The sequence below is a fragment of the Cyanistes caeruleus genome, chromosome 15, assembly GCF_971803275.1.
Source record: "Cyanistes caeruleus chromosome 15, bCyaCae1.hap1.1, whole genome shotgun sequence".
Lineage (NCBI taxonomy): Eukaryota > Metazoa > Chordata > Aves > Passeriformes > Paridae > Cyanistes > Cyanistes caeruleus.
In genome coordinates, this window is record NC_141715.1 from 16615118 (window position 1) to 16630695 (window position 15578).

The 15578-nt window shown below is 53.4% G+C and overlaps 1 long non-coding RNA gene across 1 annotated transcript; it reads left to right on the top strand.

The window, feature by feature from the left end:
• The first annotated feature begins 287 nt into the window (after positions 1-287).
• On the top strand, positions 288-7087 carry LOC147650437 (uncharacterized). Its single transcript, XR_015276765.1, has 2 exons — positions 288-420; positions 1090-7087. It is a non-coding gene; the product is annotated as an uncharacterized LOC147650437 (long non-coding RNA).
• Positions 7088-15578: the final 8491 nt, after the last annotated feature.

Sequence of the window (15578 nt, forward strand, 5' to 3'; positions counted from 1 at the left end):
TTTTTTTTTTCCAGGAGCAGCTCAGCGGTGCAGCTAAAGCTCCCTCCGAACATCAAAGAGCTCGAACGGTAAAACCCATCAAAATTTTCCTAATCAAAACCGCACGTAATTGTCAAGCAAAGGCAGAGAAGAGAAGTCGGGCAATCTCTGTGAACCCCCAGCTTCACTCAGATTTAGCAATTAAGCACCGGCTGCTGCTCCGAGGAGCTGCGAGGCTGAGGGGGGGAAAGTCGCAGCTCTCCAGCACCAATTAGCAGCTAATGAACATCAGCAATCCACCCGGAGAAGGGAGCTGGAGACAAAACCGGGACCAAAAATCCCACCCACGCTTTAAGCCGGCCTAAAGGCGCAGCTCGGGATGCTCGGCGTCCCTGCCCCGCTGGAAAAGGAGAAAGGCACGGAATTCCAGGCAGCTGGAAGGTGGGGTTGGAAATGCTGCTTTTCCCAGGTCAGCCAGCACGAGGGAGGGAGGCTGGAATAATTTCAGCAGCGCTGCCATTCCATGTGAAATCAGAGCCTGAAAGGAAGTCAGTCAATTTAAACCCGCTCCTGAAGGGGAATAATTAAACACTCCAAAGATGTGGGAGAATTTTAAGCAGTCAGCAAGGATTTAAAGACAACATATCATTCCTAGCCGGAATAATAATAATAAAAGAAGAGGGAATGTAGGCAGCCGGTGCTGACTGAAGGGAGCCTCAGCCAGGCAGAGCAGGCTCACCTTGGCAGCCCGGGAGGGATGGAGGAGCTGCAGAAATGCCCGTGGTGCATGGGCTGCTGCAAAAACAGCCCTGCAGAACATGGAGGGTGATGGAAAAGTGTCTGGAACACGGAAATTCAAGTGTAAATCTGGAAAGGGGGGAAGGGAAGGGGAAAAGGGGAAGGGGAAAAGAAAGGAGAAGGGGGAAAGAGGGAAGGGAAGGGAAGGGAAGGGAAGGGAAGGGAAGGGAAGGGAAGGGAAGGGAAGGGAAGGGAAGGGAAGGGAAGGGAAGGGAAGGGAAGGGAAGGGAAGGATCCATGGGAATTGGTGCCTGGTGCTGCAGGTGTGTCTGGCAGGCCTTGGTGACACGGGATGTCCTGAGATCTGTGCAGGACCATCCCCTGCCAGGACATTCCACACAGGAGGCAGGAAAAGCTGAGTGGGGAAGCAGAGCAAGGAGGTTCCCAAGCCTAGGAAAACACTGAAGACTGCTGTGTGCAGCACTCTACAAAGGGAGTTTCAGATCCACCCTGAGCCCCCAGATGTGAAAAGCACCAAACATCCTCATTTCTGAGTTTTCCTGCATCAAGGAGAAAAGAAGTCTCTGAGTACAGAGTGGAGGCACCTCTAAAGTGCCCCACCATCCAAGATTTTTATGGTCACAGAATCCCAGACTGGTTTGGGGTGGAAAGGGATTTTAAAAGCCATCCCTACTCCACCCCTGCCATGGGCAGGGACACCTCCCACCATCCCAGGCTGTTCCAAACCCTGTCCAGCCTGGCCTTGGGCACTGCCAGGGATCCAGGGGCAGCCCCAGCTGCTCTGGGCACCCTGTGCCAGGGCCTGCCCACCCTGCCAGGGAGGAATTTCACCCTAATATCCCATCCCTCTCTTTCATCACTCCTTCCAGAGAACGAATCAGCCTGACCCCATCCATCAGGTGCATCCCTGGAGCAGAGGAATTTTTTGGAGGGAAAGATGAGCCAAAGGTTCCTTGTGGAAATGAGAATAAAATTGTCACCACTTGCCATATTCCAAAGGATTTCCATGAGCAATGTGGATTTCAGGGAGGTGCCTCTGTGAGCATTACTCAGTGCAAGAGTTCAACCTCACAACTCCTCTGAAGGAGAGATCCAAGACTCCAAAGGTATCCAAAGCCTCATCTCAGCACCAGGCACCTGGAAAGAGGAGCTCACAGCACACAAGATTTATGTGCATTGAGGAAATCAAAGCTCTGTGTAAGCTTTTTGGAAGGTAATTAATACATTTTGGCATTTGGGCACATCTGACACAGCAGAGAATGTGCTGGACTCGGGGAGAATCCAAAGGGCTGAGTGGAATGACCGGGAAAGAAACTCACCCTGCCCTGAGCTTCCCACCCCAAACAGGTGTTGACCTAAATAGAAACGAGGAAATGGCTGGAAATATCAAAGGTTTTGTGTTCAGGGAACTTCTGCTCTTTCCAAATCTCTCAAAGCACCACAGAACTGTTAAAATTGGCAAATAAATGAGAATTCTTGGGGAAGGCATGAAGGAAAGGAATTATGCAAATGTGCAGATGATGGAAACAAAGATCTGGTGGGAGGATGGGAGAAAGGAGCCTGAACTCTCAAAAAGTCCATGACTTTCCCTTCAGAGGGGTAAAAGAAATCTCTTGGAAGATCACGCACCCAAAAATAAACACATCTGACAGTTCTTGGTGATGGGGGATGAACACTGAGCACGAGCTAAAAAAAAATATCTCCAGGCATCCCCCATTTCCGAATGCCTTCAGAAAGAGCAGGAAAACGGCAGGAAAAGCAGCGTTTTGCGGGCACTTTGAGGACACAGTGCAAGCCCCAGCAGCATTCCCCAGTTCTTCAAGAGCTTGGAAGTTTCCTGTCATGTTGGCCCATCCTGACCCCGCTGATCTGGAGCTCCCATTCAAAGGCAGGCAAATCAAAGGCGGTGCCAGCCCCGGCGAGGCTGGGACGCGACCAGCGGCAATTATCGGAATCACAGGGACCAGGGAGCAGCTCTTCCCAAAAAGCTCAGTTCAGCTCCACCAGGAATGGAGTCACTCATGGAGAGGGATGAAGGATTCCCTTTGCTCCTGCCTCGCCTCCCAGCGTGCAGCAGGAAATTTTATGGAAGGGGAATCAGCCCTTCACCCCTCGGCAATTCCATCCCAGCCCTGCTGCTGCTGCTCTGCTGCTCCCTCACAGAAGCTCCATGATTTGGAGCAGCCTGGGGAGGTCAGGACATGGAGAAAATCCTGCATGAGGCTCCTCAACACCCTGGATCCCTCTGGAATTCTTGGGAACTCAAGGCTGAGCTGGCATGGGCTCACTGCCAGCACCAAACATCCTCACCCAGCTCCAGGAGAAACACTGAGAGCATGAGCTGACCTCACAATTGTAGATTCATAGTTTAGACTGGAGGGAACCTTAAATTCCATCCCATTCCGTACTCCACCCCTGCCATGGCAGGGACACCTCCCACCATCCCAGGCTGCTCCAAACCCCATCCAGCCTGGCCTTGGGCACTGCCAGGGATCCAGGGGCAGCCCCAGCTGCTCTGGGCACCCTGTGCCAGGGCCTGCCCACCCTGCCAGGGAACAATTCCTGACCAATATCCCATCCAACCCTGCCATTCCCTGGGTCCTGTCCCTCCAGCCCTTGGGAATTGTCTCTCTCCATGTTTCCTGCAGCTCCTGCAGGCCCTGCAAGGCCACACTGAGCTCACCCCAAAGCTTCTCCTCTGCAGGTGAACACTGCCAGCTGTGCCAGCCTTTCCTCCCAGCAGAGCTGCTCCATCCCTCTGCTCATCCTGGAGCCTCCTCTGGCCTGGCTCCAGCAGCTCCAGGTGCTCCCGGGGCTGGGGCAGCTCTGCAGGTGGGGTCTCACCTGAGCACAGGGGCAGAATCCCCCTCCCCTGCTGTGGGACCAGCCCTGGGCTGGGGGTTCTGGGTGCTGGGGCAGGTCCAGCTCTATCCCCAGCAACCCCCCCAGGGCTGCCCAGCCTTTGGGGACTGTCCCCTCCCTCCCAGGGCCACAGCTGGCAGTGGAGTGGTTTCATTTCTGCAGGCACTGGGGCTCAAAACCAGTAAGTATTTTTGGCAGTGCCCATGGCTGTTATCGCCACGGACTCCGCTCCAATTTTTGTTCCTGTCTCCCACTCCAGCACCATCCAAATGCTGGTGGAAGGGGGTTAATTTCTTAATTTAGGAATCATTAGTGAGAGAAATTGCACTGCGCAGCTGTCTCAAGTCTTTAGGAAAATGCCTGGAGCAGCTGCAGATTTGCGATTCGACTTGACCAGCTCTGTTCTCATCCGTTTGACACCACCAGCAACAGTCATTTGGGGTCAATTAAATGTTTTCTTCTTTGTTTATCACCATAAGTCTTAATAATATATCTGGCAGCACAAGTCCATCTGAAGAGGAGGCCACCACATCCATAATGGATGGGAACTCGCAAATCACAAGCAAGTGGATAAACACCAAAAGGCCTCACGTTCCCAGCTGAATTCCTCCCCTCCCCAGTGCTTTGCTCACTCACGGGGCCTTGCAGCAGCTTTAGGTGCAAGGTTTGACTTCTGTAATGATTTTAAACTCTGGTTTTAATTGCTTTTCTCTGCCCCTGAGAAGCCAGCGCTGTCAGCACAAAATTTGGGGTGATTACACAGCAGAACCGAGGCTGCTGCTGCTGCCTGTCCATCCCTGCCCCACAAACTGACAGGGAGGAGGGAGCCTGTGCTGGGGCTGGTGCTGCAAAGTGTGGGATCTCCTGGAACTCCTGGGGAGCTGTTTGGCTGGAGTTAATCCCTGCCATTCCCTGCAGCAGCCGCTGTGATCTCTCCCTCACTGGCTCTCCTTTAATAACCCCGCTCTCGGCCTTCCCTCAGCACAGCTTGATCGAGATTTCGGTGCTGTGTCCCTCAGTGTTCTCCTTTGGAAGCTGAGGAAGTTCAGGCTGGAGGAAAGCGCTGTTAGAGGGCTGGAAAATCGGCCAGGGATCGATGGCTCCGCGTCCGCTTGACAGCCAGGAACCAGCAGAGCCTCGGGGGTCAATAGTGGGGCTGGCATGGGTCAATATCGGCATCAGGAGCAGACAGAGCCACCCTCAGCAGCTCTGGGGGCACCACGGGGTTATGGAGTGTGATGGACACCATCCTGAGGGGTCTGGAGGAGCCTGAGGGTGGGACAGGAACTCCAGGGAATTCAGCAAGGACTGTGGATATTCCTTCATTCCAGGCTGGGAATGACAGGCTGTGGGGGGAAAGCAACACAAAGTCATCCTGAAAAATTCAAACCCCACCCTGCACTGGGGGAAACATGGATGGGGACAGTCCCCATCCCCTCAGCAGCTTTGGGGGCACCACAGGATTAGAGGGTGATGGACACAGCTCTGCTCCTGAGGGGCCTGCAGGAGCCTGAGGATGGCGTCAACAGGAATTCCATAACAATTGTGGATTGTCCTCATGCCTGGCACCATTCCAGGCTGACATGACAGGCTGGTGGAGAAAAGCAGCACAAAGTCATCCTGAATAATTCAAGCCCCACCCTGCACTGGGGGAAGCAGGGGTGGGCACGGTCCCCATCCCCTCAGCAGGTCTGGGGCCACCACGGAATGAGAGAGGGTGGTGAACACGGCAAGTGGGAACTCCAGCCCTCAGGGACCTGGGGGAACCTGAGCATGGGGCCAAGAGCAACTCCCCAAGAAGTTCCTGGCACCATTCCAGGCTGGGAACCAGGGCAAAGCAGCCCCCAGCACCCTCATCCTGAATAATTCAAACCTCATCCTGCACAGAGGGAACAGGACCAGGACACTGCAAGGAATTCCCATTCCCTGTGCTGGAGCAGGGGAGTCACAATTTTGGCACCACCAGTTTCAGCCCCTGAGTTCAAGGGTGACATGGGAAAAGCAGGGATGAGACAACAGAAGCCACCAAAGTGCTTGAGGTCTGTGATTTTAATCCGTAGGGTCCGCACACTTTTCCATAACTTTCATTTCCATCGGGAAGGGCCAGGGGACACAGGTCAGTGTGGCCACCAGTGGGCTCAGGGGTGACCTGACTGTGTCCTTCACCTTCCTGAAGGACAACAGGACCTTGCCAGGTGGGTCAGAGCAGCACTGCATGCCCGGGCTGCCCCTCGGAGGAGCAGTGGGAATTCCCTCCGGAGCTTCCCAAGGCTTGGCTGGACAACACCACAACCTGATCTGCTCCAACCATTGAGTTTGACTCAGCAGCACCTCCACAACCCTTCAGCTCAGGTGGAAATTTCTGAGGTTTTCCATCCCACAAGACCCCCCCTGCTCACCCATCATCCCAGCTTTCAAAATCCAGCCAGTTTCCCCTCCTAATCCTCACCTAAGTGTCCTCCAGCCAGCCTTTCTGCCAGAAATTGGGATCGTAATGTGCTGTAATCACATAATTCCTGTCAGGAAAAGTAAACAGGGATGGCTGAGTGATTTCCAAACAACACACTAATGGCCAAAGTAGGGAAAAAAAAATCCTGCTGCTTCACTTCTCAAATTTTTCTTGAGCCACTCTTTTGCTGTTCATATTTATTGTAGGTTTTCGCCTCATTTTTAGGTTTATTTACCCCGAGCTAATGAATAACACGGTGAACATATGCTATAAACCACCATTAAGATGAAATTTGGAGAAAAGAAAATTACTTTAGTGGCAGAGCTGAGAGGATGTGTAACCACTAAATGCCCAGCACTGGTATTTGAAGGCTTCTTAAGAGAGCTCTCTCGGGATTTCTCGGTCAAATAAAATGAGGTGTTTTGTAGGAATTCTCCTCTCAAAGTTGGACTCGTTTTTCTAACAGTCTGATGCAGATGCTGCTCTGAAAAAAAAAAATTAAAAAAGAGTCAACTATGGACTTTTTCCATCTTGAAGGCTTTGAATCTCATTTTTCCTGATTATCACAGCTGTTCCAGGCAGCAGGGTGAGCAGTGCCAGCAGATGAGACCTTGTACACCAATTTTAGAGGGGGTTTGGGCCATCTTGCAGCAAACTCAAGCATGGAAATCTACAGACGTGGAAAACATTTGGGGGAGAATTTCGTCCAGCACAAGCACAAAAGTTGCTGAAAACCTTGGGGTTTTCAGAGGAGCTGTGAGTGACTCGTTGTCAGATGGAAAGGCCTCGGGAAGGCTTTTCCAAAGCACATCTGTCCAATGTTATTCCATTTTTCATTAGGGACCTGGCTGCTGCCCCGTGGAGGATGCTCATTAAACGGGCTGGTTTAGTGTGGAAGGAGCTGCAAACATCTTGGAGGATGGGATTAGAGCCCAAAATAAGCCTGAAAAGGATTATTTGTTATTAAAATGACACCATCCAGAGGGATCAGGGAAGAGTCTCCTCCGTGATTGTGCTCACTCTGAAGGAAATGCTGGATAATGGGAGCACAAACAGGAGCTGGAGTCCATTCCAGCAAACATCTGTTGACTTCCAACAGACCTGGGGAACCTGCTGGCCATAAAGGGGAATTTATGTTCCTTCAAGGAACAGGTAGGGAAAGCAAATCAGGCTCCTAAAACCTCCAGTGGCAGCGTTGCCATCCAGGCCCAGAGTTTTGCAGGAATACAAAACTCCATGGGCACGAGGTGAGCCAGGAGCAGCTGGAGCAGCATTAACTCCAGGATCAAAGGTGGAGCTGCCACAAACCCCTGGAAAGCAGCAGGAGGAACTGCCAGGCACCTGGGAACTCAATCATCCTGGCAGGAACAGCTCTGGGAGGGCATCCAGAGGCCTCTGGGCACAGCTCGGGCTTGTGGACATGGAACATTTGCATCAAAGGCCTGGAAGGAGCCTCCAGACACAATTCCATGGCTCTCCTCGGAGGTGCAGCACTTCTGAGCACACACAGACCTTTCCTGAGCCAGCCAAAGGAGTTTCTTGTTTGGGGCAGTGAGGTCTGAGCTGGCCCCTGAGTGAGTTTGAGGAAAAGTTATTCCCTGCTCTTCCTGCTGGGGAGGAGCAGCCACTTCTCTGAGGCTCTGAAAGGTCAGGCTGCGTTTTCCTGGTGAATCCAGGATGGATTTTGGTGTGATCTCAATTATTGATTCCTTCCCTTGGCCTGAAATGGCTGCTCATGATTCCAGAGCCACATCTGTCACGGCCCAGCAGGCGCCTCTTCAACTGAACTCCTCATCTTTTACTGGGAGAGGGGAGAATCCCAAAAACTGGGGGTTTCTTGGGATTGCAGGTGGCAAAATCCAGGGAGTTGAATGTGTTTGACAGAGGAGCTAAAGGGAAGGAGCTAACGTGATCCTTGGAGCAGCCAATGATTACTCCAAAGTTCAAAGGAGATTCCAGACTTAACTCCTTAGGTTCAAAGGAGGTTCCAGGCTGGTTTTGCTGTTTGCACCCCAAACTCATGGCACTTTGCAGTGACTTTTGCCATGCCACTGGTAAAAAATAAAGATAAAGCAGCTCAGTCCAGGCAAAGCAGCTGACACCACCCCAAAGGGGATCCGAGGTTCAGCCCTGGGGAGATCCAGACTGGTCTCCAGGAAGGCAGGGACAGCATCATGTTTCCAGAAGCCTCCACTGCAGCCCCTCCACCTGCTGAGGTGACAGAACTTGAGGCTGTCCCTTCCCAGTCCCCATTCCACAAACAATTCCTGTGTGGAATTCCTTCCTCCAATTTGGGAGCAGTTTCCTTCCCTGCCCCAGGACATCCCTGTGTTCCCCCTGCACTGCCTGCTTGGTGTCCCAGAGTTTCCATCCTTCCCTGGACAGCTCCTCTGGATTTTGCCTTCCAGAGCCTTCCCCAGGTTTGCTGTGGCTCCGTTTATTGCAGCAGGGAGAGAAAAGTGGCTGTGAGCCCTTCTGCGTCCACAGAGCTGCCAGGGCTCTCAAACAGCCCCAATTCCAGCCACCTCTGCCCCTCTGTCCATCCAGCTCTGAGGGGTGCAGTACCAGCTGTTTGTGATTCAGAGCTGACTTCTGCCAGCATAGTTTCCTTGTCTTTTCCTCCAGCAATGCTATAAAAAGCTCTGGTTCCATTTTCTCCCTTTCATCCTGGCATTAGCTCTGCAAACAACCTCATTGCTTCCTCCTCCTCCTCCAAACTCTTTGTCTGGCAACCTTTGTCTGGGACCAGCATTTTGTTTTCTCTGGTCGCAGTTGCTGCTTTGTTTGTTCATTAAAGACGCTCTGCTCTCTGCTGTGATCCCACAGCACTTTCTTCTCTGCCAGCAGGGTCCTAAACTTAATGACTGGGGAGTTTTCTCTGGAGGCTAAACAGGAGTCTCAGGAAAAGCATCCAGCTCAAGAGGTGCTTGTACCTGGAGAGGCATCCAGGAGCGCAGGGCTGGCTGTTCAGGCAGCCCTGAATAAGAAATAATTTCTTTTATTTTTTTTTTTTTTACTCTCAGTGATGTTAAATCAGTTTATTTTCAGACCTGCTGTCCCAGCTGCACTTCTTACAGCACTGCTCTGCCTTGCTCAGAACATCTTGTGCTGCTCTTCAATCATGGGGTGGTTTGGGTTGGAAGGGACCTTGAAGTTCATCTTGTTCCACCCCCTGCCATGGCAGGGACAGCTCCCACCATCCCACATAGCTCCAAGACCTGTCCAGCCTGGCCTTGGACACTTCCAGGGATCCAGGGGCAGCCCCAGCTGCTCTGGGCACCCTCAGGACCTCCCCACCCTCCCAGGGAACAATTCCTTCCATACACCCAACCTAAACTCTGCCATTTAGAGCCGCTCCCTCTTGTCCTGTCCCTAAATCCCTGATGATCTCTGTGCCCAGTGGTTTTCAGCCTCCTGAGATGTGAGTTCGAGGGCCCCAGGAAAGCTCAGAGCCAGCCATGTCCCCGTGCCTCAGCCTTGGCAGCTCAGGAAGGTTCCCACAGTCCCAGGCCGTGTCCTCTCCCCCTCTGGTGCCATCCCCAGCAGGAGCTGTCCCAGGATTGAAACTGAAGCTTGGCTGCATCAGGAGCTGTGTTAAACCCTTTATAACTCTGTAAATAAGCTGGGTTTGGTGTGGGATGTTGCCTCTGCACTGTTTCATCTCCCTGCCCTTGCAAGGAACCATCAGATGAAGGAATTCCAGGCAGCTCCGGGAGACTCTCTGCTTATCCCTGCCCATCCCTCTCCCTTTGAAACCCCTGGAAGCCAGGCAGGCTCTGAGCAGCTCATTAGCACGGCCCGAGTGAGGAAACACCAACCCAAATTCACACTGCAGGGATGGAGCAGGGGGAGCTGGAGTGCCCCTGGCATCGCATTTTCCACAGCCAGCTCAGGATCAGGCCAGCCCAGTCCTTCCCTCCACAGAGGGAGCTGATCCCTCCTGGTGGCCAGCAGCATTCCTGTGAGAAGCTTTCGCAGCCTCTGGAAAGGCCAAAAAGCCTCCTCACCTCTTAATTTGCCCTGTGCTCCATTCCCCAGGACACTTCTCCCAGTGTTTCCAGCCCTCTCCAGGTATCTGCTCCCTCTGGCAAAGGCTGTTCCTGCTTCCTGGTCTTGGATCTGCCTCCCTGTGCTGCTCTGAGGTCGGGAACATCTCCTGAACTCCTCCTGGTGCTTCCCAGCTCCCATGGCTGCACAGTGCTCTGACCCCACCCAGGGCCCTGGGCTGCTCCTCACATCCACAACCATCCCAAATCCATCCTCCAGCACTGGCTGTGCCTGTTGTGGTGGTTCCTCATTCCCAGCCAAGAGCTGAAGGGAGACCCCAGATTGTGCCCTCGAGGTTCCCTCCCCTCCCTGTCTATCCCTCGCCATGTTTTGCTCCAGGATCCTCCCAATCCAAGGGGAAAAGCCCCTCTATTCCCAAACACCATCCTTCTGGAGCCCTCTGAGCTGCCCCTCCTTCCTCCACCTAAACCCTCCCAGCAATGGTGGGGCAGGATCCTCAGCAAGAAATTCCAGCTTCTCTCCCACCCCTGCAGACTCCCAGCCCCATCCTTTTCCCCCCTCACCCCCCAGGCTACAGGGATGAGGAGACCCCAGTAACCCATTGTCCTTCCCCACCGAGGGAGGTGGGAAATCACAGGGAGAGGAACAGGAATCCCACTGTCTGCTTTAGGAAAAGGCAGGTTTAGATGGAGGAGCCACGAGGGGCAGCCACCCTGAGGCAATCCCATGGGATGGGATGTGCAGGTTCAGAGAGAAACACTTGAGCAACACAACTCGAGGTGTGAGATCTCCAGGCCAGTGCTGGAGGAGCTTTAGATTTTCTGGGAATGCTGGGAACTGCAGGAGCAAAGCTGCTCTGGGTCCCACCCTCTCCAGGCTTGGAGCAGGAGAATTATCCCAGCCAAAGCCCACCGGTGCAGCATCCCCAGAACAACACCCTCCCCAGAAAAGTGCCTTTTAACAGAACCCAAACTGCTGCTCCTTAGCAGGGCCTGGTAATTCCGAGCCTCCCTTCTCCATCCCAGCTTTCCTCCCTTCCCATCCAGGACAGTTCAGTGCCGTGCTGGCTGTCACCTTGTCCCCTGGGGGTGCTTCCCACACACCCCAAACCCTCCAGGAGCGGGGAAGCAGTGGCAGCACTCCCCCCTCACCGCCAGAACGAGCAGGAGCTGGTGACTGCTCTCCTTCTGCCTTCCCCTGGATCTGTGCTGCTGGAATTTTAAACAGATTATGTAAGTGGCTCTCATTTAATCCAGCTGAACTCTCCTCTTTTCACGGCAGCGAGATCAAAGCAGCTGCGAGGAGATGAGCAGGGTGCAGCGGGGCCTGCCGTGGGTGACGAGGAGGGGACACTTGCCAGGCCAGCACACTTCACCAGCTGCTGTTTAAAACCCTCCACAGCAAAGCACAAGAGCTGCTGCCACTTTCTACGGATTCCTCGAGGCCTTTCCCTTTGTTCCTCTGCATCCCAGAGATGCAGGACATGCCCATGGATGTGGAAGTTCCTCAAAGAGAGAGCAGCTCTCTCTCTCTCTCTCTCTCTCTCTCTGTGTGTCTCTCTGCAATTTATAGAGTTTACCTTTTTCATTCCTTCTCCTGAAGGCTGACATTTAAAAATGTGTAATTGTGTTTATCCCTGGCAAGCTGTGAATGGCTCCCCGGGCTGGCCGTGCTTCCTGCGCCGCTGGATAAATTACACTGACAAGCCCTTATTACAAAGGGAAAAATAAGTTAATGGAAAAGCAAAGCAGAAAGAGATGCATAAAAATCCCCGAGTGGCCGAGTCAGCAGAATTGCCCCCACGTGAGAGTCATTGCCAGGGTTTAATTAAACAGAGATCGATCGTGGGGCTGAGGGGAGCCGGGGGGGTGCACGTGCAGGCCAGGAATTGGCACTTTTGGGCTGGATTTATTTTTTTGATAGCCAGGAGTTATTGATATTTCACTGAAGGCTGCCCTGGCAGCGCGGCTCGGGGAGGGAGAGGCGCTCCCAAGCTTCCTCCCTTCCTTCCGTGCATCCCAGGGATGGCTGGCAGGGAGCTGGAATGCCTGGCTGCCCTCGGGAAGGGTTTGGGTGCTGTGGGAAGGCTCTGGGAACCACACCTGCCTCGAGGTGTGAGCGGCACAGCAGCACCAGGAAACAGGGAATCACCTTCCCAAAACAGCCCAGGACGCTTTGGGAAAAGGCACTTTGGGAAAAGGCACTTTGGGAAAAGGCACTTGGAGAAAAGGCACTTTCAGGTGGAGGAGCCACCCCGAGTCACTCCTGAGGGATGGTGACCAGGATATCCCCGGAGAAATCCTGACCACCACAGCTGGAGGGGTGGGATCTCCAGGCCAGCACTGGAGGAGCTTCCAAGAGCTCAGATCAGATATCCCAGGAATGCTGGGAACTTCAGGAACTGCTCTGGATCCTGCAACCCATCCCTGCTGATGGCCCCTGGGGTTCCAGGGGGCCCAAAGCTGGATCAGAGCTCCGCAGGGACCCTGAAATCCCATGGGATCTCTGTGAGAGAAGGGAAAACTGGCTGTCCCTGCCTGAACTCCCTAATTCAGATCCCAAGGAAGAGCTGTTGGCTGTGGGGCTGGGAGGTGCCTGTTGATGCATGATTTGGGTCTGTCTGTCCTGAAGACCAGCTGTGTATCCCTGTGTTTTTCCATGGCCTCCAGGATGAAATACTCCAGTCAATACTGGAGCTGGTGGGAATCCAAAGCAGATCCTAAAAAAACGCAAAATGGTTGGGCAGAGGTGGGAATGCTTGGCTGAAAATGCCAGCAGGAGCTGGGAATGTTTCCTCCCACTGAGCCCCTGCCCCTGCCATTCCCCACGGGAACAACGGGCACACGGACAGCACCAAAATATTTTGGGAGGCACCAAGTGAAGATGTGCAGAGACAGAGTGAGCCCCACATGCCCAGATCGATTGGAATTCAACCATCTTGGGAGCGGAGCGGGGAAGTTCCCAGCTGCTGGAAATTGCACACAGCTCCTTTCATTTCCACACATTTTTCCTGCCTAATTGGAGCGAGGCGAGCGCTCGGGAAGGAGCCGGACACGAGCGCTCCGTGACTCATTCCTGAGGGAGGGAAGGAGGGACGCAGGGATTGCTGCACCAGTTGCGCCAGTCTGCTCTTACTGGGCACAGAAGGAGGAACCTGTCTTCTCCAGGCACCCCCAGATGTCGCTTGGATACACGGGAAGAGAAAATTCCCTTTTTTTTTTTCTGTCTCAGGTGTAGCTGTGCTGCTTTTCCACAGCAGCACCTCTTTTCCTGCTGCTTTTCCTCCCCCTCAGCAGCAGCATCCAGGCTGGGCTCCTGGAAATGGCAGCTGAGACTCAATGGAGAGGAAATAAAACCCCCAAACAAAACAAGAGGAATAATTCCTATTTCTGTGCCGCTTTCAGATCAGTCCCACAGCCCTGACATCTCCCAGCTAATGACCGAAAATCCCTTTTCCTTGCAGCCTGGACACCAATCAATACTCCACAAGCAATTTCCAGGGCTCGGCTCACTCGTTAAAGCCCAAACATTCCCGTTCCTCGGGAAGTGGGTGGCACATCAGCCACACAGAGCCCAGCAGGACGCTGCCTCTACCTGCTGCAAGCCAGGCTGGGAAGCAGGAATCATCCAGAAAAAGCTGTTTTCCCAGCCTAGGGATGAATCCTGAATCCCAGTGACCGCTGGAGAGGCTTCAGGAGAGCAGCAGGGCCCAGGAAGGGCTCACAAGTGATGGAGAGCTCATCCTGATGCCAGGGGTTCCCAAAACGTGCTTTTCCATGCTCCTGGAAGGTTTGCTCCATGTCTTGGATGTGGCCAGAGGGGATCCAGCATCATCCACCCCTCCAGCTGCCATCCCTGCGGGAATTCTGGCCCCTTCCTCACCCTCCACCTGGAGAGCGGGGAGAAGGCACCAGGAGCAGGAGGAGTCACCAGGCTGGAGCAGGAGCCTGAGTCTCCCATCAGGGATGGTGGCTGGGCTTTTCCAAGCAAGGAAGCCCCCCAGGAGCATCTCAGACTGCCCAAATTCCTTTCTTTTTAAAGTTGCTTTGCTTAATTACTCCAGGATACATCTGAAACTACGAGTGCCACGAGCCTTTGAAGTTCAGAGAGGTTGGAGCCAGTGCTGTAATCCCCTTATCCTAATCCTGATGGCCAAGATACCTTGGCTGCCCTTTCTTCTGGTCGAGGTTTAAAACCCGGAGTCTTTGTCTGCTTTCCTGGGATGAGATTTGGAGCCCCACTGACCTGCGTGGTGTTTATGGACACCTTGGCTCAGTTGGGGCTTATTTGTATCACCCTAAAACCTTGTGGGAGCACCCAGGAGGGCAGTGGGTGTTTTCCCAGCTGTTTCTGTGCCAGGAGGTGGAGGATCCATCCCTGGGAGAGGCTGGAGAGGGTCGAGGGCTGCATCCTGGGGCATGTGGAGTTACCAGGAGTCTGGGAGTGGCCAGAAGAACATTCCAAAGGCTGGGAGTTGCTGCCATCCTTCAGGAAGAGCGAGCAGGGATGGAAGGGATTCCTCTTCCACAACCAACAGGAGTGATGGGATTGCCCAAAGCAGAACAAACGGAGAGTGAGCGAAGCTCATGGAAAAGCTGCAGGGCTGGGGATTTGCCAGAGGGGTCTGGGGGCTCCTTCTGGGCAGGAAGAAGAGCAGGAATGATCAGGAAGCTCCAGGTGGCCAAAGGAATGCTTTGTTCAGAGGAAGCAGCAAGGTTGGGATGGGCTGCCCAGGGAGGACCCGTTCCTGGAGGAGTTTAAGGAAAGCCTGGATGTGGCAGTCGGTGCCATGGCTTAGGTGGTGTGGGGCCAGAGGTTGGACCTGATGATCTCAAAGGTCTTTTCCAACCTGGATAATTCCATGATTCTGTGATTGGAGAAAGGCTCAGGAGGTTTGGAGGCCTCGATCTCCTGCCACAGCACAGCTCAGCTCAAGGGAAGTGCCATTCCCAGCAGTGTTTTCCATTGGAAATGAGCTCCACCAGAAACACCTGGCTCTGCTGCAAGTTCTCTCCAGTCCAGCAGGAGCTGCCAAAAGTCGAGGCTGGGTCGGAGCTAAGCACTTCCACCAAATTCCATAATTGCAGGATGGAGAATGAGCTGGGAAATAAAGTCAATTGTGGGGTAACAAATGAAGTATTCACTGCAAGAGTGGCGCTCGAGCTTTCACAGCTCACAAAATGTCTCCTCTCTTTTTTTTTTTTCCCCTTTGTCTTTTCCCCAAATCGAATTTTCCTTGAAATCAATGTATTCCCGTGAAAATTCTCGATTACAACCAAATGCCACTGAGGTGCCATTTCCTGCTGGCAGCGCTCTCTTGGTTTATTATTGATAATGATCAATAATCAATCACGCTTCAGTTCAGCCCCATGACAGCAAACAGCACCCAGGGCACGCTCCCCTCATCCTCCTGTGTCCCCACAGCTCCAGGGGCTGGAATCCAGCCTGAAGGCATTCCTCTGGAATGTCTGGATGCATCCTGGCTGCAGAAGACCCCCTCAAGATTCCTGAGAGCTCTTGT